General features: G+C 34.5%; 1 pseudogene; it reads right to left on the bottom strand.

The window, feature by feature from the left end:
- Positions 1-17,229, bottom strand: part of LOC115435659 (NIPA-like protein 2) — a 68,161-nt pseudogene extending 50,932 nt beyond the window's left edge.
- Between the last annotated feature and the right edge of the window lie 10,606 nt (positions 17,230-27,835).

The raw sequence follows: 27,835 nt of genomic DNA, 5'->3' as shown, positions 1-27,835 counted from the left end.
CACCCTCTTTATTGCATAACAACTCATCATCTCCTCACCAGCTCTGATAAAGAATTTAAGCTGAGTGGATTTATGGGTAATTTCAAATTCACAGTCGAGGCCCTGGCTTCTGTTCTGTCAACTCCAGATTCTCCTCAACACCAAATCTACTGACCTGTAAAACATCCACTATATGGACAAAAGTATGTGGACACGCTGAATTCAGGTGTTTCTTTTTAACAGGGGTCTGGATACAAAACAATGATGACAAATGTATAATATAGTTTTATGTTGGCATAAATATCATTGCATTGGTTAGTTTTGTTTCAATTATCATCTTTGCTTCCAAAACACCTCAGAGAGGGTTCTTTCTTAATTTCTCTCATTTAGTTTTTTTTTTTTTTTTTAATCCATGATGATGATTTGAAATGTTCTCTCTCCAAATTTCTAAAACACTTTCGTGTTCTGACTGTAAATAATAATTTCTACCACAGTCAACCATCTACTTTCTTCACATCTCACTTGGGAAGAAAAATCTCCAATTAAACTTTACGGAAATATTGTTTATAACTATATGGACAAAATAATGGGACATATCATGGCTACAGCTGTAAAGTGTCCTGTTCATGAGGATTGAGATAAAAACATTAATATTCCTTAAAGTTTAATGGGAGATTTTTCTTCCCAAGTGAGATGTGAAGAAAGTAGATGGTTGACTGTGGTGAAAATTATTACATCAGAGCATGAAAATATTTTAGAAATTTAGAGGTAGAACATTAAAAATCAAAGCTATGGATTAAAAAAAAAAAAATCAATGTCGAGAGAAACTAAGGAAAATTAAGGAAATATTGATGTTTATATCTCAAATCCATCATTAAACGGACATCTTACAGCTGTAGCCATGATACGTCCCAATATTTCTGTCCATATAGTTTAAAAACACATATTTCTTTAAAGTTTAATGGGAGATTTTTCTTCCTAAGTGAGATATGAAGAAAGTAGATGGTTAGTTGTGGTAGAAAATTATTATTTACACTCAGAGAATACAAAATATTTTAGAAATTTAGAGGTAGAACATTCAAAATCAAAGTCATGGATTTAAAAAAAAAAAAAAATCAATGTTGAGAGAAACTAAGGAAAATTAAGGAAATACTGATGTTTATAACTATGTGGACAAAAATAGTGGGACACATCATGGCTACAGCTGTAAGATGTCCTGCTCATGATGATTTAAAATATAAATATTAATATTCCTTAAAGTTTAATGGGAGACTTTTCTTCCTAAGAGAGATGTGAAGAAAGTAGATGGTTAGTTGTGGTAGAAAATTATTATTTACAGTCAGAACAAGAAAAATATTTTAGAAAAAAAAATTCTACTTTCTTCACATCTCATTTAGGAAGAAAAATCTTCCATTAAACTTTAAGGAATTATTGATATTTATATCTCAAATCATCATGAACAGGACATCTTACAGCTGTAGCTATGATGTGTCCCAATATTTTTGTCCATATAGTTTATAAAGATCAATATTTCCTTAAAGTTTAATGGGAGATTTTCTTCTTAAGTGAGATATGAAGAAAGTAGATGGTTAGTTGTGGTAGAAAAATTATTTACAGTCAGAGCACAACAATATTTTAGAAATTAGAGACAGAACATTGAAAGTCAAAGTCATGGATTTAAAAAAAAAAAAAAAAAAATCAATGTTGACAACTTAAGTAAAAACCATCTCTGAGGCATTTTGGAAGCAACGATGATAATTGAAACAAAACTAACCAATGCAATGATATTTATCCCAATATAAAACTATATTATGACATTATTAATTATTGTTTTGTATTTCAGACCTGTTAGAAAAGAACCCCTGAATTCAACGTGTCCCAATACTTTTGTCCGTATTGTGTACCACTCCACAGGCTGACAGGATTTTACCTTCAGTCTGTGTTTGTCTATGTGTGTATGAGAGGTAAACAGGATTTAGGCGGCAGCGGTTCAGTGATGAGATTCCTCAGGGGCTGATATCACGTCAAGGTAAAATGTGTGTTTGTGTGCGTGTGGTTGTGTTTGTGTTTGTGTGCATATGATAGAAATATTGAGCGGCAGCCGAACAGACAAGTGTCCAGGGTCTACTGTATGAGAGGTGACAATGACACTGAGGGAAGTCACGATCGGACAGACACTGTTATTCATCATGTAGTTCTTTCTCTAAACCAGGATCAATAACCTCGTGGAGCTGCACAGGACATGGTGTAAGTGGACCGCTGCTTTTTCTGTTCCCGAGCCCAAGAGGAGGCTGGTGTTTGATAAAGGAAGAGGCCAGGAGGGCAGAACAAGGCGTCTGAACTGAATACAAGGCAGTAGATGTACCGCCTGAGGGTCTGCTTCACACAGGAGGTCTTTCAATTTTAAGTGTGAAGCTTCATCTCACCTCTTCTTGGGCTCAGACGCCACAAATAAAGCAAAACAGCCGCCATTAACCCTTTCATACACGGATTGTTCTAAATATCCAACTGGATTTCTTCACTAGTGGATTCCATGGATCAATAGTTTAACATGTACTTTAAAACTCATTGACCTTGTGGAGTTCAAAACTATTCAAATAATGCATAAAGCAGTGTTTTTCACCGTTGGGTCGCCTGAAATTTCTAGTAATTGATAAAAATAAAAACTTACTAATACAAAATATATGGTGAGTTGAGAGAGACAATCCCAATCCATAAAAGACATGACAAACTGTGAGTCTGAAACTACAGCACTGCGGTTCTGTTTATCTGTCAATGTTCATTGTGGTCGGTTTCAGATGCTGCAGCTCTTTCAAATTTATTGTTTAAGTTTTTTGAGCTGATTTAGGATAATTTTGGTGTGCTGAATCCAAAAATCACATTAATTTTGCTCAATCAGGTCAACTTTCTGAACTATGCTACATATTGGCTTTTTAACATTCTTGCTTACATTTATGGGCATTTTCACATCATATGATACAAAATTCTTTCATATTTCTTGCAATAAACGCGTTCTGAAGATTTTACTTTTGCCAATTTATGATTAATGGTTTTTTTAATATTACAGGTGAATGAAATGGCTTCGACTAGAAGATCTTGCAAAAATAAGCCTGACGTATCTGTGGGGAATACATCATTGTACCTAACAGGAATCAAGTCACAAGTTTCATAAAGTGTGCTTACCAATCTTATTTTGGTATTAATTATTATATTTTGTGAGAAGATCAAATTTTTTCAAAATCAAATTAGCAAAAAAACCTGACCTGATTGAGAAAAACAGATGTCATTTTGGATTTAGCGGTGCAAAATGGTCCTAATTCAGTTGAAAAAACCTAGACACTTGCAAAAAACATTTTTTTGTAACCCAGTGTAATTCATAGTTTGAGTTCTTGTTTGTTCAGTATTAATTGTCAGCCTTGTAAATCCAAGCTGGACTGACTGTACATAGCCTGACCAAGGAAAATCAAATTCTCACTTTGTGCAGTAATCTACACCTGAATTTACTGCCTCTGTCCATAATAATATACATTATATAGAGTAAATGTCCTCTAAAATTAATGTGTATTTGCAACATAGTATCGCAAACTATCACATGATCAAAAACAAATTAATTTTAGCAAAAAATCTCTCAGTTTTGAATGTCTGGGGTTGCTTAAATTTGTGATATTAAAATGGGGTCATGAGCCTAAAAAGGTTGGGAACTACTAGTATAAAGCAAAAAATAACTTATTCAAGTAATGTTTCGTGAAAGAGAGGAAGGTTACGATTTAAGGGGAAAGTTAAATTTAAAGATTCATAAAGTACACACTATGCTAAAAGTTTCTGTATCACTATCTGTGGAGGTAAAATTGTGGAACAATTGTATGTGGCGATAAAACAAATATCAAACTTAATTCAGTTTAAAAGAGATATAAAGAATTGATTCTTGTGAGGTACAGTATTTAACAATGACAATGAGGGCTGTTGTTATGGATAATGTTGTATTAATAAATATGCTCCAATTATTGAAGAAAATTGTGAATTGTTGAGTCTGTTTGACTGGACTGCCATGATCATATTATTGTGTATAATTCAATTACTGCATTATGTATTAGTTGTGGTTGAATGCTAAAATTACGAAAAATGTATTGTTTGATTCTTGTACAAGTAATGATAAGGGAAAGGATTAAATAAGTTTATACTTCCTCCTACTCCTTTTCAATCATGCAAAATTTAGACTTGCACGTACTTGAAGACAGATTCTGTTCATTTAAATGTTATTTATTTTTGTCTTATTTTGCTTTTTTAAATTTTGTTTTGTTTTTTGCATGTTCTAAATAAATAAATAAATACATAAATAAATAAATAAATAAAATACTGGTCATGTTTTAAGCATAAACACATCCACAAAGTCAGGTTCTAATAGTTAAATTTAAAGGAGTGATATTTGCTTTTTAAATTAAATTACACCATTTTCAAACATTCCCTGTGGTCTACATAAACTGTTAATGCTATGCTTAGGTCTGAATTCTTCATTAATTCAACTCCACAGGTCCATCTTCAACCCTATTTTTGAGTAATGACACGAAAAAGGTTGTTTTGAGCGCTGGCCCTTTAAATGCATATGACCCCACCCCCTTCTGGGTATTTGACTGCACTCAGAGCCCTATAAAGGGTTAGTGGTTAAAGGTTATAGTGGTTAAATCTCAACAGCTGGACAAGTCAAGCTAGCAAACTATAGGGTTACAGCTGAAAATCCAACATAACAGTTGTTTAAGATATAATTTATACAAACACTAACACATACCAAACAAACAGAATTTACAACATAAATGTCCGCTAACACAGAAATACACTGGATAATTTGAAAAATGACGATATCTTATTAACTTAACGCTGGAATTGCGATAGAAATGAATGTGTTCCGATGGTGTTACACTCAATGTAGGAACTACAGGCCACTCCAAAAACTCGGAAGTAGGTCCATATTTCGGCCACCATTTTTTACAGCGGGAGTCTATGGAAGTGTTCCAACTCTGATATACAGAGTGTATCAAAAAAACAAAAACTATACATTTTGAAAAATGACCCCCAGTTCCGCACTTGATAATTTTTAGAATCTTCTTTTATGGACGTCGGTCAGTAGGGGATTGGTGGATATTTGTCCAAATTACAGACCCAGGTTTTCATGCATGAGTGAGCAGGGGCAAATTGCGTAATCCAAGTTAAATTGGTTTCTGCAAAGTAGTGGTGGGATTAAATCCAATCAAAGGTCATGGGAGGGGACAATGGGCATCTATCTTGGTTTCCACAAAATTGCCAGGTTACAGCATTAACACTTTGGCCACCATGTCAGTTTCATTTCTTTACCCATGGCAGCTGTTCCTGCCTTTCAAAGTTAATTCAACTGGTTTAGGCCTGAAAATGTCACTGAGGAGAGGCCAAGTTAGGGTTAGGTTTAGGGTTAAATTGACATGGTTACTGACTTCCATTAAGAAAATTCCAAAAATTATCAAATGTGGAACTGGGGGTAATTTTTCAAAATGTATAGTTTTTTGATACACCCTGTATATCGAAGACTGACTGCACTCTGTCCCGTTCAGCCATTTGAGTTTGTTAATATAACAAACAACTGAACATTTTAGCTAATCTGCTCAAAGTTTGGACATATTTTCAGTATTTACTACAACCGCTGCTGTTGATAAACAATAAATAAATCAATGCCACATCAACCACAATGCAGATTTTTGCATTGTTTCTTCACATTTATGCCAGAATAGATTCAGGTCTTCAACAATGTTAAAAAAATATTGATTCACTCAGTTTATTTTAATAACATAGCTTTAATTAAAGACTGAATAACTGTCCAGTGCAGTAATATCATACATGAAAGGGTTAAACTATTCTTTGGTGTTTGTTTGTTTACTGAGAGGCAGAGACCTGCATGTATTTTCAGTGGAAGTGGAATCATCAGGAATCACCTCGGCCGAGCAGCAGACGCCTAATGCTTCACCCACTGAGGGAGATAAACCACACAGCAACAGCCTGAGAGGGAGAGGAAGCATGGCGGAGAGTTTTCCTGTCGCAGGAAGAGCAAACAAAGCAGTGGAGGCCGGTGCTCTGGGAGTGCCTTTGGTTTGGCAGTGTACTTAGCAAACTTACACTCGTTACCCAGGGAACGCAAAAGACTGCACGCAGCAAAGCAGACAACTTCTGATGTGTGTTCAACACTTCAATAAATACCTACAGAGTTTCCTGCTGTTAATGCATAAGAAATATTTAAAGATGTGTTTAACCCATAAAGACCCAAACATCCACTGGCAACCAAAGTCATTTACTGATATGAAAAGTTAAATACCTGTTGATCCACTGATCCTATCAATACATGTAAATAATTAATGTAAAATACAGTTATTCATGATCATCAGATATGACCCATTTGGACGTTCAGAGGCTCTGTATAGTTACCATGGAAACACCATCCTCTTCTACAACATTGATTCAGCAGTAAAACCCATGGATTCGGGTCAATGACAGTGGATGGAACACTGGGTTTATGTTCAGTTAATGATATATTTGACTGAAAAAAGTTATTTTCCTCCATTTTCTCTGTTTTTGATATATGAATGAATGAATGAATGAATGAATGTTTTTATTATTGTGTCTTGCATAAAAAAAACATGCCCAGCCCTTACATGGGCTTATAAGACACCAAAAATACAAACCAAAAATCAAACACCAGACAATAGGCGCAATAGATATGAACAAAACAAAGCACTGACCTATTTAAACAAACACATCTGCCGCTTTTCCAGGCTTACAAACAAATATGCTAATTTATATACATTAAAACTAAACAACCATTTCATCTTGTCATCATCAGTGCTCCAGAACATATCAGGATTTCAGATACACATATCATCAACAAAGGGGTTCTCAGGTCATCATATAGAGGACAATACAATAATAGATATAATAACCCTCAACTTACATTGAGCTTTATGGACGTCAATCATGATCAGTCAATTAATATAGGAAAATTCCTGATTTTCACTTAAGAATGCAACATACTGAACATATATATATATAAATGGTGATAAATTACATTAAGAAAAGTTAGAAAGAGAAAAAAATCATTTGTGAACCGACTCAAAAGTAGCACTGGTCTTTAGGGTTAAATGTGCACTTACACTGGATTATTGTAATGTGTTATAATATGTATGTTATGCATGTATGTATGTATGTACAGAAAAAGTCAGTTAATTTGCTGACACTCTTCTATATTTCCCATTTCTACTCTTAAATGTTCTGCCTGTCTTCTGCACTTAGTTTTTTGTATTTTGCTGCTGTAAACAATGCAGTTTCCACATGGTGGGATCAATAAGTCATGTCCTTAGTCTATCTTTTTCATTGCTTCTATGTCTGTATTTCTGCAGTGATATAATTTGTTATGTTATTCTACTGTGACTTCTCTTTGCACTTAACATGTCTTTAACCCTTTAGTTCAGACAATATGACATTTATGGCATTAATATTGATGTTTTATACCTGGTGTCATTCAACACACATCAGATGTTTCCAATCATTTGTGCTGCTTCTTCTCATGAGGTCAGAGGTCAAACTAAACAGTGACTTTAACCTTTACAACACATTTAGTTCTGTTTTTTGTGCGTCTTAAGGCTGTGGACATAGTTCCTGTATTTTCATGTTGTATCTGAAGAAAAGAAAATGAGACTCATGCTCATTCAAACCCTGAAAAAACAACAAAAATAAAGGTAGAATAAGACTTCTGCACAGTACTGTGTATATATAGAATTACTGACCTGGCTGAATTGAAAATGGTGCTTAGACACATACATCAACACATTTAATGTATTTTGCATAAGCACAACTTTAGACACCTCAACTAAAGTTACTAATAAAAGTACTACTTTTTCACAACTAAAACGTGCTACTGCTTTTTCATTTAAAAGCAATAAAAGCCAGAGCTGCAACCTGTAGTCGACCAAGCGTCAAAACAAATACTGACCGAATGCCTTTTGTTTTGGACGACTGCTTTTTTTTGGTTTACATTTTATCAAAGAGGCAATGAATTAATTAACTACTGAAACAAAAACCAGATTAATAGCTAATGAAAATAACTATTTAGTTGAAAATCTGACTATTTTGCTCCCTCTGCATCTTTATTTTGATGGTTGTTCAGGCCTTTTTGAGTGTTCTTGCCCTTAATAATTTCATTTCATGCTTTGATGATCACTGTAATTGTAGGGTTCTTCCAGAGCTGCCACAAAAGAAAGGTGATTACACTCCAGTGTTCTTTTTGCGCCTTCAAAATCTAGTTAATTGGTTACAAAAGAGGGATTCGGTTGCAGAAAATACCATAAAAAAAGAGATGTGACAGTTTAGTGGTAAAAACACAGAACACGCCTGACATGGAGGAGGACAATGACAAAGAAAGTGACTGGATTCTTTGACTATGGCCTCGTATCAGTATTGATATTGATGCCAAGTGAAATGTCGAAGATTCTATCCTGATCTGCTTAATAACCATGACACAAGTCTAACTCCAGATGTTAAATTTCATTATTAGCCAAACTAGAGCTACTGCAACGAACACTATCATCAATAAGGCACGATTTAAGAGCAGTTTTTCCTAATTTTATTGTCTAATAAAACAATTACAGTGGTCTGTTTGGTGATATGTAAATAATCTTTTTTTTAAACTACCATATAAAAGATAAAGCCTTTTCACGCTCACATTTACATAAGGGTCTTGTGCAGGAATAAAAAATGCTATTAAATGCATTGCTGGATTCTCACAAACACACATGCAGACAAACTACTACTGTATGTTTTATGTTTCGTACTCTAACCTTAATCCTACCCTGTATGAACTTTATCTCAACACATACAGTACAAGGCTGTTTCTGACAAGCAATTTTTCAAAAATGTATGCTTGCAAAGGCAAATACAATCCACTTGCCCTAAGAGAGAACAGGAAAACTATGAAAAGCATAAGTACAATTATGTTTGATTTTAATAACAATTGACCATATTCATATTATAGACCTATGTTTATTATTTTTTATACATTTTGTTGCATGTAGAGGGTCTATATGTAGTATTTCTACTTTCAAATATTGAAAAATACCCTAAAATTATCATTCTGCTGAAGATGCTAATGTATGTACTTTACATTTACTGCACTTTAGATGTAATTACACAAAGACGATAAACTATTGAATATGGGTAAGTTTTCCCATATGTTTTACATAAAGTATTCATTAATTAAAGGGGTTATATTGTACTAAACCCACTTTTATTAGTTTTTGGTTCATTTATTTGTGTATTTGGACCCTAACAGTTCATAAAGTTTGAATTTGAATCCTCCAGGTGCTGCAAAGCTATCTTTATATTCACTCCAACAAAAATCAAGTGGATTTCTACAATCCATTTCAATTCCTGCTTTTTTTTTTCTCTTTTCCCAACTTTATTGAAAATATGTGTATAGGAAACATCAAGAAATTTTGAACAAACAAGATGTCAAAAGGAAAAATCGTCCAAACAAATAACTTAACATAATTCACAGGCTTACAAACATGAAGAAGAACAGACAAATAATCATAATAATAATTTAAAACATAAATATCTAAGAAGACGAACTTTTAAAAAGTATGCCATAATAGTTTGCCAACAGCAGCGGTTGTAGTCCAGACTGAAAATATGTCCAAACTTTGAGCCGATTACCTAAAATGTTCCGTTGATGGTTGAACGGGACAGAGCAGCACAGCAAACAACCTGGAGGGGGCGGGGCCTGAAGTGGCTCATGTGCATTTAAAGGGCCAGAGCTCCAAACCACCTTTCTGGTGTCATTACTCAGATGTAGGGTTAAGGATGGACCTGTGGAGTTGGATTAATGTAGAATTCAGACCCAAGCATAGCATTTACAGTTTATGTCGACCACAGGGAAATGTTTTCAAATGCATAATTCCACTTAGAAAAGCAAAATATCATTCCTTTAAGAGAAAATGTGCTCTATATTTAGACTATGTGCATTATTATTTAGATATAAAACAAACTGCATCAGGATTTGAGATTCCGGTCTACCTGCAAAACCGAGGGGAAATCAGAATTTCCTGTCTGAGTTTAAGCCAGTGATGAAAGTGGCAGAAGCTGAAAGGCTGACAGCACTCATCGTCCTCACAGTGAGGACAGTGACAGACAGACAGACGGACAGACAGACAGCGTGGCCCTTTGTGTCCACTGACAATAGGGATCTGTCCTTCTCTGGGATGGGCTGATCTGTGGATGAAGCCCTTCAGCTGCTGCTCAGAGGTGGAGGGAACATGGCAGAGTGTGTCAGCTCCTGTGGTGGTGACATCCATCCACCGTTACACACGTTACACAGCTGCATGTTCACTCACACTCTGACATTTCTGTAGCACAGGCACATTTTTTATGGAACGCAAACAGTCAGGAATACGGCGATGAATCTTCCATCATCACTTTATCCAATTGTTTTGAAAAGAGACGAATTCTAAAGCACAGGTGTCGAACATACGACCTGCGGACCAAAACCCGCCCACCAGAGCGTCCAAGCCGGCCTGTGGGAGGAGTTTGTGAAATGCAAAAAAAAAAAAATACAATTAAGATATTAATCATTATCTAGTCCCTGTTGCTTTAAGGAATGGATTGAATTGATGACAAGAATGGCTACCTTTGAGCGAGTCACATACAGAGTAATGGGGAGAGAAGACATTTTTAATAAAGTCTGGGGCTCCTTTCTGACGTCAATAGAGAGGATGTCTATATAAACATAAGGCGCCGGGTCTGGTCTGACCTAATCCAGTATACTGACTGAGAGGTAGAATGAGAGGACAAATGTAGAACTTAAATGTAAGACACAAGGGGTGTTTTGTTTTTTTTAAGTTTGTTTCCTGGTTAGTATTTGTCTTACGTGCATATTCGAAAACCAGATAGTGGATGATGTTTATGTCTTCTATTTTGTGATGATGGCATATGTTGTACTGTCTGTCAAAATATAAATTAAAAAATAAATAAATAAATAAATAAAGAGAGAAAAGACAGAAAAGAAAAAAAAAAAAAAAAAAAGATATTAATCATTTTCTTTCAGGGGCCACATTCAGCCCAATTCAATCTTAAGTGGGTCGGATCAGTAAAACACCATCATAATAACCTATAAATACTGACAGCTCCAAATTCTTCTCTTTATTTTAGTGTAAACAAAAGTAAAATTACATGAAAGTGTTTGCATTTACAGACTATTCTTTCACAAAAAATGTGTTCTGTCCCGTTCAGCCACTTGTGTTTGTTAATACAACCAACAACTGAACATTTTAGGTAATCAGCTCGAAGTTTGGACATACTTTCAGTTTTTACTACAACCACTGCTGCTGATTAACAATTATGGGGTACTCTGAGAAATGTTTGTCAGAAGTCTTGACCTTATATGTGCAAATGTCATGATGTAACTAGTTACAAAACGTAAAAAATTAAGCAGGAATTAAAATGGGTTGTAGAAATCCACTCAATTTTTGCCCGAATTAATATAAAGATAGCTTTGCAGCACCCGGAGGGTTCAAATTCAAACTTTTTTAACTATTAGGGTCCAAATACACAAATAAAGGTAACAAAGACTAATAAAAGTGGGTTTAGCAAAATATGACCCCTTTAAGAGAAGTGAAATTTTAACAATATTGTTACTAAATGTGTCGTGGCGGCCATGGCTCAGATAGTAGAACGCCTCCAGTGCCACTCAAACTGGTGTATGAATGAGCATATGAATGTTCGGTGGTGGTCAGAGGGGCCGTAGGTGCAAATTGTCAGTCTGTCCCGGGGCAGCTGTGGCTACAGGTGTAGTTTACCACCACCAGAGGGGGAATGTGAGAGCGAATGAATAATGGGTCAATAATGTAAAGTGTTTTGAGTAACCAAAAAAGCACTATATAAATCTAATCCATTATTATTATTGTGTTTGTGTAGATCCACTGTGATCTGTAAGTTGTAATAGCATAATATTTTTTAAAAGTTATTCATATTTTTTAAAGGGTAGTTTGTAGATGTAAATGTTTTCATAATGTAATGTTACTTTTTTCTCTCTAAAACACAGTCAAAAGTTTGGAATTGACATTATTTTTACATTATATTATTATTTTACTGGCCCGCTTCAGATCATTTTGAGCTGAATGTGGCCCCTGAACTAAAATGAGTTTAACATCCACGCTCTAAAGTGCTGACTGTCATATTCATCCTCTAGCACCGGCAGATAAATTCAACTCAGCTCAGTATACAACGCCAACTTCATTGTAAAAGTAGTTCTGTAAACTGTTATTTTTAGCCATACAGTCTCCATAACCCGCCTCCTTCTCCTCTTATGGAAACTGAGAATATACTCTTACAGTACTAACAGTATGGATGTTACAACAACTTCTGTGCACATTTAACCATCTGCTTCCTGATCTGACGAAATAAGACACGAATTTGCTTGAATCATGGCGTAGATTGTCAACAGAAATTGTGAAAATTATCTCCTCTTTCTAGTTGGACATGAGATGTTCTCTCTATTCCTAATAAAAGTTGATTTCCACCTTCAAATGTTCACACTGTACTTTCATATTTTTCTTCATCATAAACTTGCTCCACTCCCTGAGCACTGACAGGCTTTCTAACTGGAAAAGGGACAATAAAATATCACCAAAAAAAAACTTGAAGGAGTGATATTTTGCTTTTTTAATGGAATCAAACATTTTCCAACATTTCCCTGTGGTCTACATAAACTGTAAATGCTCTGCTTGGGTCTGAATTCTTCATTCATTCAACTCCACAGGTCCATCTTCAACCTTATTTCTGAGTAATGACACCAGAAAGGTGGGTTTGAGCGCTGGCCCTTTAAATGCACATGAACCACCTCATGCCCCACCCCCTCCAGGTTATTGATTGTGCTTTCTGTCCCATTCAGCCACTCAAAACAACCAACAACTGAACATTTTAGGTAATCGGCTCGAAATTTGGACATATTTTCAGTTTTTACTACAACCGCTGCTGCTGACAAACAATTATGGCATACTTGGAGAAATGTTCATCGGAAGTCTTGACCTTATATGTGCAAATATTGTGACGTAACTAGTTATAAAACATAAAAAATTAAGCAGGAATTGAAACTGGATGTAGAAATCCACTCAATTTTGCCAGACTGAATATAAAGACAACTTTGCAGCACCTGGAGGGTTCAAATTCAAACTGTATGAACCATTTGGGTCCAAAAACACAAATAAATGAACCAAAGACTAATAAAAGTGGGTTTAGCAAAATATGACCCCTTTAAGACTAAGGGTGTGTATTGGCAAGAATATAGCAATATGATATAAATCACAATACTAGGATCACAATATGATATATCGTAATATATCACAATACTATTAGCAAGGCGATATGTTTTTGTTTGTTTTGCTTCTTTTTAAAAAATATATATATATATATTTTCTGGAAAACTAACATCTGCCTCTTTCAGACAGTAAAAAGTGCATTTAGGATGTTTGAAATAACCATTATTTAACAAAACAGTGTTATCAATTTAAAAAAAACTACATGTATGACCTGCAATATTACAATACTAATTTTGTCGTATACAAACACAAAATACCCATGTGAATATACAAATAAAAGAGTAAAATACCCAAGTGAATATATAAATAAAAGAGTAAAATACCCATATTAATATAGAAATAAAAGCGTAAAATTGCCCATGTGAATATATAAATAAAAGAGTAAAATACCCATGTGAATACATAAATAAAACAGTAAAATACCCATGTGAATATAGAAATAAAAGCGCAAAAAACCCATGTGAATATAGAAATAAAAGCGTAAAAATACCGATGTGAATATATAAATAAAAGAGTAAAATGCCCATGTGAATATAGAAATGAAAGTGCAGAATACCCATGTAAATATATTAATAAAACAGTAAAATACTCATGTCAATATAGAAATAAAAGAGCTCACGGGATTCCCAAAAAATATTTTAAAAATGTGATTAAATTTTAAAAAATGAACCTCCGCCTTGTCTGCATTTGAATAAACATCTACAAATATTGATACGGTACTTTTTAATTGATAGAGTATCGTGAAATGAAATGAAATAACGTGATATATCATGTAACCGGTATTTTCTTACACCCCTATTGAAGACATACTCCCAGATCTTATTTTGTCACAAACTTGTCTCATCTGCAGCTGCTGAACACAACGCATGACACTTGCATCATAGCAGTGTTTTATTCTGTTCTATTCACTCAAAAGGTGGGTTTATTTAAGGAGCTACAGTGCGACACAGGCTGATATTGTCCCCTGGATGATGGGATGTTCACTGGGATGAGGAGGAGGAGTCTGGCCCATTATCCAGCTGTTCAGGACTCTTACAGTAGATCTATTCTCTCCCAGCCCACCCATGGGCCATTACTCATTACTCACGCCTCTCACTCCTCCTCCGTTACCCTCAGTCCGCTCTATCTGCCTCCCCATCGCTAATGTCGCACAGAGGAAACATGGCAGAAAGAGGCAACAACAGCAACCGCAGAGGGAGATGAGCATGAGGGAGGAGAATGTGAATCTGCATAAGAGTAGGAGGCCAAAGGACAGAACAGCACATGTGAAGCAGAACGTGTGCACACTTCCAGAAGGGCCGGATCGAGCGGGGACACGGGGACACATTTCATATTCAATAAGCTCTGTGTTCAAAACTAAATAACTTATCTGCATGTTTAATATAGGCATGAGTAGGTCTCAGTAAATACTTTCACATGACAAGTTACAATTTACAGAAATAAACTTTGGGGTAAAAATGTTTAATTTAAATTACCGCTGCGTGGCACGGGGGCTCACTTCACGCAAATGTACAAAACATGCGGTTCTCATAAGAAATGGATCCTAAATGAAACAAAAGGCTTTAGCTATGATGTTAAACTACAATTGTAATCAATATTGGATAAAAATGTTTGAATGATAAGTTTTTACGAACACAAATATGTTTTGGTTTTTTTTATATTTCCTATGCTGTTTTTATCAGGTTTTAATTTGTCTTTGTTTTTATGATGGTTGTATTTTGTTGTTTTTAGCCCACTTTACACCCTGTGTTATCACTGTTTTTACTTACTTATTTATTTCCTTGTTTTATGATTCAGGTATGACATTTTGGCCAGCTGTAAAGTTCTTAAAAGTGCTTTATAAATAAAGTTGGTATGGTATGGTATGGTATGGTATGGTATGGTATGGTATGGTATGGTATGGTATGGTGACATGGGGACAGCAGTTCGTCACTTTGCAAGAGTTTGCTGGAACTAAAACACTACAAATATGCTAATAAAGTTTTATTTAACATGCATATTACAACTGAAGTAATGTATACAGCTAATAATTGATTGTACATAACCTTTCTATATTCTTGTACTGTTGAATAATTAGTTCCTACAGATTCATAGACTGAAAATATCACTTGTACAAGCAAGAAAAATTAATATTATTAAAGTTAATAGTGCATTTACATACAGTCGCAGAAAAAAAAAAATTATTAGACCACCCTTTGTTTGTTCAATTTCTTGTTCATTTTAATGCCTGGTACAACTAAAGGTACATTTGTTTCTACAAATATAATGACAACAACAAAAATAGCTCATAGTAGTTTAATTTCAGAGCTGATATCTATCCATTTAACATGTTTTCTTGATAATAACCAAAATCACTTCAGTTCTTACATCAATATCTATGGTATTGTACTGACAAAAACAGTGCTTTTAGGCATTCCATGTTTTCTTTTCTGTCAATTTTAGTCACATGATACACACAGGAGTTAATACTGGTTTGCATAACCATTGTTTTGATGACTTTTGATGGTCTAATAATTGTGTCCGTGACTGTATATCCCCCAGATGAAGGCCAGCTGCTTTACCTACAGAATGTGCAATGTTTTATTCACATACAATGCTCAGTATTTAATCTAAATCAGGGGTGTCAGACTCATTTTAGTTCAGAGGTAACATACAGTTCAACTTCTCAAGAGATCAGTAAAATAAAACCATAACAATTAAAAATAATGACAACCTCAAAATATTTCTTTTGGTTTTTGTACTAAAAAAAAATTACAATATGAACAAATAAATAATTACAAACTAGCTATGGCATTGTACTGACAAAACAGAGCTTTTAGGCATTCCATATTTTCTTTTCTGTCTGTTTAGTCACATGATACACACAGGAGTTAGTACTGGATTGCATAACCATTGTTTTTGATTATTTTTGATGACTAATAATTTTTCCCATGACCACATATGTCAGAAGTAGCTACAACGTTTACATAATCAGGTATATCTTTTTTTTTTCCAACAAGTGATACTGAAATTTTGTAAACAGTTCCATAAAATAGAGCTCTTAAGCTAAAAAAAAATGAGACTATTTGAGAAATAATAGGTAAAACTTTAATTTTTGACACTGATTGTTCGCAGCATGAAAGCACAAAAGAAAGAGAAGGCCTTTCAGTGCAAAGATTTAGTCATGATCACTTTAGAAAATAATCCTGACAGGTGCCAAAACTAATAGATCTCAGTGCTGTCGAGCTTCCTCATCTACACTGAGTGCTCATTATCCAAAAAGCTTCAGAGGCTGAGGTTATGCTGTGACTTCCAACATTTAACTGAATCTCCACTAGAGCATTAGTGTGGACCTTTCAGCTCCAAATTGAGTTTAAGGAGTTTCCTGAAAGTTTGGAAGAAGGGAAATAAAAGTCAAAACTTTCTTATCTGTGCAGCCTCAGCTCCAAGTGAAACAGGTTGAGTGTGATTTCTATCACACACACACACACACACACACACACACACACACACACACACACACACACACTGAGCAAAGAAAACAGCTGAGGTCAAAGCCAACACTTCTCCACTCACATATGAGTAGATGAGGATACATACATAAACACTTTTTTTTTTTTTTTGCATTAACTCAAGTTTAAGAGTCATTTTTATTTAATCTGAGCAAATTATGTGAATGTCACAAACTTACATGAAATGGGTTTGTCAGAACCTCAGCCCCGAACGCCTGGGAGATGACCATTCCACCAGCTGCATCTTCAGAACTTAAATTCGATACGTTTTCCATAATTATTTACTGAGGAAATAAGATTCTTACAGCCTCAAGGTTCCGTTGTCTTCACATACTGTCCGCTCTTTTCACTTAATCCCATCCCATTCATCCTACGTCCTGGTTTGTCTGAGTGGAAACACTGAGGGAAAGTTCCTTATTGTTGTGTACGCTTCAGGGACAGTCTGGAAAAAAGGACACTTCTATTAAGTTTAACCTTAGACTTTGAGGTAAAATTTTTAAGTATGCCTAAAGAATAAAGCTGAGCATGAGTACTGAAGTCAAATATATCTTTATAAAGTTAATTTTTGTTCATAGTGGTTATTTTACAAAATAATACCATAAATACGAGCTGCACGTAAACGCATCACAGCAGAACAGGTGCTGTTTCTGTTCCGCCTATTAATGACGCTCCAACGGCGCAGGTGCCGCAAATAAGCACATGAATACTCCTGAAAGAGAAGAAAGTATGGTGTGTAGCCTCTAAATATTTAATTATAACAAGATAAAAGAAGTTTCTCTCAAATTAATTCATCGTTTCTACAAAGATATAAAAAGGACATCAGTGTGGATTGCTCTTTTTCTAATCAGTCAGGTGAAAACTGAAGAGTTTTCTGGCAAGATGTCTGTTTTGGGTTTTTGGGGGGTTTTTTGGTCAAAATATTGATTCAGATTTTTTTCTTACTTATGCAAAAATATTGTTTGGTATTTTCTCATATCCTGTTACCAAATCAGATCAATATTACATTATCACATCATTACATCATCAATCTAATTCTGTTTTTAGCAAAGTATCATATTCATAAATCCAAATTCTTCAATCACAAACCTTCTTTTTTAATCTTTAACCCTTTAATACATGAATTACGAGAGCCTTAATCAAGATTTTTTTTCCTGAGTGTTTTTATTCCTCTAGGCATTAAAAAAACAATGCAATTGAAAACATTTTTATGAACCTATTTTTCATGGAGTTGTAAAAATGTCCACTCAGCTGGACACCATACATTTCATTTTGAAGAAAAGCCATGTATTTGCTGACATACTGTGTGAAGACTACGAAATAATAACATTTTTAATGCAGCTAACACTGGTCTACAATTTTTTTTAGAATGATTTGCTTCAGAGATTAAATGTGCCAAATTTTACGTATTTAATAAGATTAATTGGAAAATAAATGACAAAAGTGCTGGTTTGCTGATGTTTTCAAGGTAAATGATTAAATGTTATTACACATATATATATATATTGGTTTATGTACATTTATGTAATAGTTTTAGAAATCTTCCACTAAATAGAACCTGTAAGTGAATGTATTCTAATGTGCAGACAGTGTTTTGAAGTAGATCTTGTAGCTCTGAGACAAATATTCCTTTTGAGTCAAAACCCATTCTCTCGTTAATTCTTGAATTTCACATTTGGACCCAAGGCTGTATCTTGGAAAGTTCAGCCAACCAGCATTTTTGACTTGATTTTTCTTTATCAGTGACTCTCATGTGGTAAAATTTCATTACTTTTATTCTGGAAGCATTTTCCTTGTAGACCAGTGGAATCTGATGTTTTCTCACATTTTAACATACTCTAATACTAGTTATTACTCACTTCATGGAGATAATATGCAAAAAAAAAAAAAAAAAACCTTTTGTTTAAAAAAAACCCCTGTTAAATACAGTCTAATAACAATAACAAGCAATTGATTTACACTCAACATGGTAGTGCAGATCAGGTTTATCAAGAAGAGCAAAGTTACAGTAATGGTCTGAAAGTCAGTGTATGGGATGATGCATGAGCGTCCACTGTGTTGGCTGATATGGAACTAAAACCACAAAATTGGGAATATACAAAAGAACAGCTTTGAATAGTTGTCCACTGTAGTGACCGCTGTGCATGAAAGGGTTAAAATTGAGCTTAAATAATATATTTGAAGTATTCAATGTTCTGAAAATAAAAATGCTATCAAAACCACTGATCTATGTAACACTTATAATCTTTACATGAACTGATGTATTATTTCTGCCTGTATATTTTGGCTATGTTCTGTTCTATTCATGTTGTTATATTAATATTGTGTTGTATTCTTTATGTTTCCACTGTATTGTGTATAACAGAAAAGAAATAAATATGTACAAAATAAAAAAAAAAAAAAAACAAGTGCATAACTACTCCACAAAGAAACTGAGAATTTACAGAAAAATAGGAAAAAGTCACTTTAATAAATAAAACAAACCGCCAGAGCCTTTTAGCCACCTGTCCAGGTTGTAAATTCTGTTCCAAGGTCACAGGAAATGGATACTTGACCTGAAGATTTATAGTGTTTTGGCCCAAATAGAAAGGGAATTTCCTTCTTTTTCCAGTTGTATCGACTTTGATGAAGTGGTTTTTTTATAAATAAACCATTTTGTAGTTTGCAAACAGTGAGACCTTTGAGTCCAGAAAATGATAATTTAGTGATTTAACAGAATTACTCAGGTTGATTTGCATTTATTGAAATTAATGCTGAATGTGGTTTGTGTAAAATGGACGGCGAAATAGACTCCAGGAATTCATTTAAATCTATTAAACATAAATTGACTGTGGAAACAATGTTAGAGCTGATTGTTTAATGTAATCCCTGCAGAGAGTGCTTTATTATATCATTCGTATTTTCCATGACTTCATTGTGACTTTCGATATTTTTTGTTTGTTTTACTCAGTACTTTCTGAAAATACCAGTAAAATATGCAAATATAATGAGCCATATGTGATGACCATGAAAAGATGACAAGCTGCATTTTACTGGAACTATTTATGTGTATTGAAAGGATTAGTGGATCAGAGGTTATTAACTGTTTTATATCAGTAAATGCTTTTGTTCCATTTAGACCGGTGGTTTCCAACCTTGTTTGGCTCATGACCCCATTTTAACATCACAAATTTCTGGTAAACCCCAGACATTCAATACAGACATTATTTTGCTAAAATTAATTTGTTTTTGATCATGTAATAGTTTGCTATACTATGTTGCAAATAAATGTTAATTTTAGGTGACATTAGTCTATATAATGTATATTATTCTGGACAGAGGCAGTAAAGCCAGGTGTAGATTACTGCACAAAGTGAGAATTTTATTTGTTTTTTTTTATGTACAGTCAGTCCAGCTCATATTTATAGCTCGTGTGTGTATATACGTAAGTGTATATGTGTGTATTGATCGGTGTATGAATATGTATTTACATATATGTGTTATTGTATTATGTGTTTATGTAAATCATATTATATGTGTTCATAATAATATAAAGCCGGAAACCAAATATTTACTAGTAAGTATCAGTCATATTATGGCATAGTGTATAGATATGATTAGACGAGGAAGGTTATTATTGTTATTAATTATATAAGGAGAAGGGGTGGAGTTTATAAATTGTACTTCTTCTCACTCCTTTTCGAATATGTATTATATGTGTTATGTTTAAGTGTTTTGTTTATTTATTTTCTTCTGTTTGACATTCATGTTCGAAATAAATACATCAATCCATCAATCAATCAATCAATAAGGCTGCAAATTAATACTGAACAATAACTCCAACTATGAATTATGAAAGAACTGCAGCATCTGAAACTGACCACAATGACATTTGACGGATAAACAGAACCACAGTGCTTCAGTTTCAGCTTCAGTTTGTCATGTCTTTTATGGATTGGAATTGTCTCTCTCAACTCACCATATATTTTTTATTAATAAGTTTTTTAATTTCTTTTTTAATCAATTACTAGAAATTCCAGGCCACCCCACATGTGGTCCCGACCCCAAGGTTGAAAAACACTGGATCAGTGGCTTAGAATTTATCTACTGGTTTGTATCAGTAAATGTTTGTTCTATTTTGGTCTTGGAGGGTTAATCAGAGGCCTGTTGGTGGGATGAGGGTTAAATTTGTTGCCACCTGCTGGACATGTTCAGGATGGCAGAAAATCCCCCCAGACAAATGGACAAATGGACAAACTCTAATTTACATCATCCATGTGCCAGGCATCATTGTCAGACAGCGAAGAGCTCAGCAACAGGTGTTTCATTGTGTCTGATTCTGTAAATAATATATTCCTGCCTGTACGGAAACATCATCGGCGGCTTAAAAAAAGGGCAACAAAAAATGGATCATCAGAAGAAGGAACATGTAAATAATGAGGACGGTATCTGATCTCTGTGGACCAGGTGTGGCTCTGATCCGGTCAAAGGATGAACTGAGATGCACCTTTGTGTTTGTGTTGTTGGATTACACTGACCCAGCCTCTTTTCTGTGAATACATGGTGAATATGTATTTGTTCATCAGCAGAATTATCCCAGTGCTTCCTCTTGTCAAACAAACAGCTTTCCCTGCACTTCCTCATCTACATTAACCCATAAAGACCCAGTGCTACTTTTGTGACTCTTCTCTATTTTAACCTTTCTTCACAGATTTATTCGGGAGAGTACTCATAATTTGAGAGGCTTTGGAGATTTCGCATTACCTAAATTTCGAACCACTCGTAAACATTTTTGTTTGTCTGTATGTGGAGTGAAACTTTGGAACAGTCCTGGACATCCAACACAAGCAATGCCAAAATATCCACTGATTTAAACTGTTCTACAAAAATATGGTCTGGTCCCAATATAAAGATGGAGGGTCTTAAAACTGATGTTACATGTTGTTCCTCATCTAGTTGGTCTGTGTTGTCCATTACTTTCTGCTGTTGTTCTTACCATTGCTGGTATGTGCTGCCCTTTACCATTAATGCTGTTGTAGTTTTTTTGGGGTTTTTTGTTTTTTTTTTTCTTACCATTGTTGGTATGTAATTATTGCTGTTCTTTACCACTTGTGGTTTTTTTCTTTTTTTTTTTTTTTTTTTTTTTTACTATTGTTGGTCTTTAATTATTATCATGTAAGTTGACGGTTAACTGTTATCTGTGGTAACACCACCAGGAATCTACTTTGTTTCTATTTTTTTTTTACACACACTTTAGTTATACAATGTAAATGCTGTCAAATGAGTTCATTTTAACTTGGTTCAGGCCTATTTTGTTCATTGTTCTGGCTTGAAGTCAAAGGACAGCAGTGAGTATTTAAAATGTTATTATATTAAGTTATTTGATGATGAGAATGGGGGTGGGATTAAATAAGTTGTTCTTCGTCCCACTCCTTTTCAGGTATAGATGAATGATTTTTTTTTTTTTTTTTAAATTTTGAATTTGCATGTATTCTGTAAATGCTTGAAATAAACAAACAAATGAAATGAATGAAATGAAATTTATCAGTATTTATTCTAGTATTATGCTCTGTATTTTGCATTTTGAAGCATAAATCAGGTATTTTCCTATATTTAATTCACTGACCATGTAGATGTTCATAAAAGCTTGATTAAAGTTGAGTTAATATTTCAAAAACAGAGAAAACTGAAGAGAAAGGGACTTTTTTTTTGTCGAATATATCATTAAGTGAACAAAAACCAGTGTCTCCATCCACTGTCATTGATCCAACTCCATGGGTTTACTGGTGAATCAGTGTTGTAGAAGATGACGGTATTTCCACGTTGTCCATGGTTGTTTTAGATCCTACTACATGGTAATACATACATAACATACTTTCAGGTTCTAACAAAGAGCAGAGAGATAATTAACCCATAAAGACCCAGTGCTACATTTGTGGCAGTTGTCCCAAATTATTTTTCTCTATTTCTACCTTCTTAACTGATTTATCAATTTTTTAAAATAGTATTACCCTCTGTATTTTGCCTTTTTGTGTGTATACCTTGAATTTTCCTATATTTATTACAGAAATCATGTAGATGTTCATGAAAGCTCAGAGTGCATTCAAGTTAATTATGTCAAAATGGAGAAAAATGAAGAAAAGTGTCTCATCCACTGTCATTGATCCAATTCCAATGGGTTTTACTGGTAATCAGTGTTGTAGAAGATGACTGGTGTTTCCACGGTAACTATGGAGCCTCTGAACGTCCAAATGGGTCATATGTGATGACAATGAAAAGATGACAAACTGTATTTTACGGCCAATTATTGACATTATTGATAGGATTAGTGATCAGAAGTTATTAAACAGTTTAGATCAGTAGAATGGTATTGGTCACCACTGGGTTAATGTCTCTGCTACTTGAATAAAATGGTGAAAATGAGCATGAGAATCTACACTAGAGCACATTCGAGCCTTAAAAAGACTCTTTAAAGGTCACCGTCTGTAATTAATCCACAGGGACCAGTGTTGGAGTAAGTATTCAGAGTCTTTAAAGTGAATGAAGCGAGGTCATTACTCCACTTATTTCTGAATTTCTGTTAATCTGCTACTTATGTTCATTATTAAATGTGCAGTTTAACCTCCACCGTCTGAGTTGGAGTATTAACAGCAGAAGTGACCAAAAGTCCAAAAGTGCATGTTTTAGTCTTCATTTGACAGAGAACATCTTTCAGTTTATGGATTTTCTAAAACTCAATCTAAATTAATTAAAACTCAAGTCAAATGTAACTGTAATTCTAAAACCAGTGGCTCAAAAACCTTTTCAAGCTCAAGCCTGATAAAAGAAGTTTGGTGTCTCTTCACTTACAAACCTTTTACACTTAATCTTCCACAGTCTCTGGATGTTATTTATTTATTATTTAATGTCATGTTAATCTTATTTATCTTGTTATACTGTTTCTTTTACACTTGTGTGTCTTATTACACTGCTGATTAATGACCCAGCTCTGCAATGCAATTCTGGTCCTTAAATAAAGACTTAAAAGGGTTCCTTCATCTGTTAACAGTCACATAAAACAAACCCAACCATCACAAAAAAAACTAAAAAAAAACAGTTAGTTTGGTGTTTTACTTTAAAAATGGCACTTCATCATCCAAAAATCCACTGACTATTGAATTAATGGAGTTAATCACAATCTTAAACAGAACTGAGGGTGTTCTGTCAAGTCATACGATAAATTAAATCACAAATAACCAGGGAAAGTCCAGCTTTTTACTTTAATGACATTTACTCCATTTTCCAAAAATCTGTCTCCATCAGCTTATTGAGTCATGAATTAATGGATTTAAACACAGGCTTAAACCAGGAATACCGTAAAACAAAATCACAAATAAACCAGTTAAACCTTGGAAAAGTTTGATGTCACCATAATAAACAGCTTTTTTTTTTTATTATACTGTACTATGGCCACTCTTATATCATAGTATACAGCTCATCATAATACACAGCTTATACATACATACATATACATATATATATATACATACATATACATACATACATACATACATACATACATATATACACACACACACACATATATATACATATATATACTCATATATACATATACATACACACACACTACACACACACAACACACACACACACACACACACATATATATATATATATAGATATTAGATATATATATTATATATAGATATAATATATATATATATAAAACATACTATACTATGACCAGCTTTTATGTCACACTATACAATATTTTTTTTTATAACATTCTATACTATGACCAATGTTTTATATCCTATTATATTATGACACATAGGCCTATAATTGACGAATCAGTTCATGCTTGCATCTGTAAAGTAACAAAGCCGTCCAAAAAAAAAAAGTAAAAGGCACCCTCATTTTTGGAGAAAGACACATAAAAAGGCATAAAATGGAAAAGTAAACCCCAGGTACCTTAAAACTGCAGACTGATCAAAAACAGGAAATACTTGTTCTACTGATGCATCCTGGAATGTCTATGTAGGCCAGAGCTTTGAACAGCAAAGTGCATTTTATTGAATCTGTGAAGCCGCTGAATGACCCTGAGGAACAACATGAAGGCAGATTAGAAAAGAGAAGGTAAAAAGAGAGGTTAACAGTTTCAGGGTGCTGGAGGTCCTTTCATTCACGGAGGCTAAAGAACAGGAATGAGTGGATCTGAAGGACACCAGGGTCTCTGTCAGGACTAGCTGAGGCTGAAGCTCATAAATAAGTTGCCCATGCGGTGCAGCGCCAGTCCCTTTGCGTGGGCAGACCTGCACCGTGTGCCCAAGATCTTAATGTTCTAATTATTGTAATGGAGCTGCCTGTGTATTTAGGTCACCCTGTTGCTATTGTAACACATTACTGCCTGACACCGGAGCCAATTAGTGCTCATCATATCAAAAGGTGGGCGGGGCATGGGTGCAGTGATGTATATGTGTAGTGAATAATTAATAAGTGCATCTCAGACATTGGACTGGAGACACTGAGTCCACATGAGTCTGTGTTCTACATTCTGAGTCTTTTCACTGTGGATTGTGACATGAATATGAATGCATGAATGTTTATTTCAGGACACTAACAAAAATCACAATACAACCACCAACAAAGTAAATGCCCGAAGCAAATTATCAACAGACAACAATTAAAACAAAAAGAGGAAATTTGTTCCCATAGGGAACCAAACAGATACTCTAAATCTTTTATTCCTTCATCTATCACACTTTTAAACTCTGACCGCTGTCATTTTAGTCATTTTATATGAGATTATTTTTATGTTAGCAGAACCAACAGGGTCTTTTAGTCTTTAGTCTGCATTGGTATTTATTGATTATTTATTGTTGATTATTTAATGCATTTATTTGTAGTTGCTTCCAATGATCTTGTATTTGTACACTGATTTATTGCTTTACTTATAATGGTCCATCATTAGAAAATAAAGGCAAATTTTTAATATTTGAAGAATTTGCCTAAAAATTCAAAGATCCTAATTTCTCAAATCTATGACATCTTTGTAGACATTGTCCCACGGAAACTACATTTACAATTTGGAATGAATCTGACCTGTAGTTTGATCAGAAAAGATGTTGAAGAAATTGCTAACGAAGACGCCACCGTCAAAGACGAAGACGAAGACGCGACGAAGACGAAGACGAAGACGAAGACGAAGATGCAGAAGAAGATGAGATGAAGATGAAGATAAAGATAAAGATGAAGATGATAATGAAGACAAAAATAAAGAAGACAAAGATGAAGACAAAGACAATGATGAAGACAAAGATTAAGAAGATGAAGAGGAAGATGAAGACAAAGATGAAGACGAAGATGAAGACGAAGATGAAGACAAAGATGAAGACGAAGATTAAGACAAAGATGAAGACAAAGATGAAGACGAAGATGAAGATGAAGACGAAGATGAAGACAAAGATGAGATGAGACGAGATGAAGATGATATGACAAGATGAAGACAAAGATGAAGACAAAGATTAAGACAAAGATGAAGACAAAGATGAATATGAAGACAAAGATGAAGATGAAGATGAAGAAAAGAGTGCAGAAGTAAGATGAAGACAAAATAAAGATAAAGATGAAGATGAGATGAAGACAAAAATGAAGAGAAGACAAGATGAAGACAAAGACGATGATGAAGACAATGATGAAGACAAAGATGAAGAAGAAGACAAAGACGAAGACGAAGATGAAGATGAGACAAAGATGAAGATAATGCTAGACACAGTGTTGAGCTAAAAATGAAGAAAAATAATAACAATAATAAATAAATAAAACAGCTCCAACAATATTACTCTTATAATTTCTTCTTCTTCTTCCCTTTTTTTCTTCCTTTTTCTCCCACACCCTGCAGAGTAACAGCTGAGGAGGACAGATGAAGGAGTCCATTTAAGTCCAGGTCAGAACATGACTGAACTCAGATCTCTGTGGATTCTGCTGCTTCAATCCATCAGCACTGGCAGAGAACCAGGATAACTGACAGTTTTCGTCACGGATAGAAGGCCGTGGCGTTTTTTCCTGGTGGTTATAGAGTCTCCGGCGAGGCTTCAGAAGACACGTTGACGTTTTCAGTTAAGGGTGGTCAGGAGGTCAGCACAGTGTTTGACCTTTAACCTCTGCTGTGCCAAGCTCTTGGAAACGCGAGTGAAGAGTAAAACCATAAAGAGGGTATGAAATGTTAGAGAGACATGAAGTGAAGGAAGGAGGGAGGAACAGATAAAGCCAGCCAAGCAAAAGATAGGAGAAGCAGATTTAGTCGACACAAAAAAAAACTCCTACACACTCTCACTCAAGCCTGAACCTCAGGCTTTGAAGGAAGAAGGAGAGAGAGGAACCAGATCCACTTTATTCCCTATTTCTTGCTCTGTCCTCTGTCTGTTTCTTATTTTGTCTTGTCCATACACTCACCAGTCTACACTCTTTTCCTGTAGCGCTTCATTCTGTTAACAAGTGCATTAACCCTTAAACACCCAAACATCCAAAACCATCTACTGATATAAACTGTTTAACCCTTTATCGGACAAGTGACTATTTTTGGTAATTCCACATGTATTACAAGATAGTGACAGCAACAGTTACAGTGTGGACAGTGAGTTAACAATCTCAGGTCCAATGTGGTCTCCAGGGTCTGTAAGGTCCACCTCTGCATGGACAGTGAGTGTACCTGCTTTGTTAGGTACCATGAAGTAATGGTACTAATGTAAGGAATGATGTTCTAAGAGATCATGTGGATGTGGACATGGGTCTGGATCAGCACGCATGTTGGTCTAATGGTCTAAAAGTGATGTTCTAATGTTCAAAAATAAATGTTTGTGTTTTTCTTGTATTTTTATATTTATTTATTTATTTTATTTTTTTTGCCACTAACGAGTAAGGAACCAAATACGGTAATTTCACTGACCTTGATTTTCTACATAACAAGAAAAAAAAGAAAATTTCACAAAAGTAATAGTCTTG

Source organism: Sphaeramia orbicularis, chromosome 16 (assembly GCF_902148855.1).
Source record: "Sphaeramia orbicularis chromosome 16, fSphaOr1.1, whole genome shotgun sequence".
NCBI lineage: Eukaryota > Metazoa > Chordata > Actinopteri > Kurtiformes > Apogonidae > Sphaeramia > Sphaeramia orbicularis.
This window is presented reverse-complemented; position numbering and strand designations above follow the sequence as displayed.